Raw genomic sequence first — 1,167 nt, forward strand, 5'->3', positions numbered from 1 at the left:
TCCCTCCCCCTACCTGTACCTTCTCTCTCCCTATGCCTCTCCCCCTTCCCCCAGCTCTACCTGGGCCCCTCCCTCTCTTTCTCCTCTCCTCTCCCTGTCTTCCCTTTCAATCCCTTCTCCTACCCTACCCCCTCCACTCCACTTCCCCTTCTCCCTCTCCCCTCTGCCTCTCTCTTCCTCTCCCTCTCAGAAGAAGTAACTATACTGGGCTCCCTGGACGTCCTTGACGGGCTCCAGGATGGTGAGATTGCATAGTCCAGGAAAGGACTGTCATGTTAATCGCATGTGTGCCAGAATGTCTTGTTATGGCTCATTTGGAGCTCTGACACAGAAAGCCTGTTGTTCTGCGCACATCGAAAATATCTAAACGAATGAAAATAAAATTGCAAAATAATTGAAACTATCTTTCTCTAACATACGTGTAATATATAATGACAGAAGAATTTTAAGAAATTGGGGAAGAGTGGCATCTGGGGCTACTTCCACCGATTTTCCCTCTCCCGTCTAGGTGTTCTTGTTCTTTACCTGGTGCCTCACTTAGTGGATAAAAGCGGGGTCCTAGGGCTGCTGAGACAGCTCAGGGACTTAGCACCTGCATAGGCAAGTGCAGGGACACGGGTTTGATCCCCAGGACCACCACCACGTGCCATGCTGGCCCCGCCACAGGCATGCTGAGCCAGCCAACCAGTCTGGGTGTGATGGCGCACGCCTGTAATTCCAGCACTGGGAGGCTGAAGATGGAAGAGTCACTAAGAGTCCGAGCTGCACAGTGGGACGCTGTACCACAAACGAAAAAAAAAAAAAAAAAAAAAAAAAAGAAAAGAAAAAATAAATAAATAAAAGCAGGGCCCTGAAAGCCCTTGAGCGTGTAGCCGGATATCACCTCTACCTTGAGCACAGGATTGTGAGTGGTGAGGATTAATGGAGATGATTTCATGGAGCAGTGTGCTGTTGCCCACCGTTCAGTCGGAGCTCCATGCTAGCTATTGATAGCTTATCATTCTTAGTGGTAATGCCACTGAATATATTCCATAAGTGTCACAGCAGTCATGGGAAAAAAGGACTCCACAGTTACTCCGGGCTGGGGTCTCATCCTGCAAATGTGGTCAAGGAAACCTATGCCAGCGGGTAGGCAAGCAATTAAGTGCAGTTTCCCTGAGCTTAGTG

The sequence above is a fragment of the Octodon degus genome, unplaced genomic scaffold (genome assembly GCF_000260255.1).
Source record: "Octodon degus isolate 3935 unplaced genomic scaffold, OctDeg1.0 scaffold00061, whole genome shotgun sequence".
In the NCBI taxonomy this organism is placed as follows: Eukaryota; Metazoa; Chordata; class Mammalia; order Rodentia; family Octodontidae; genus Octodon; species Octodon degus.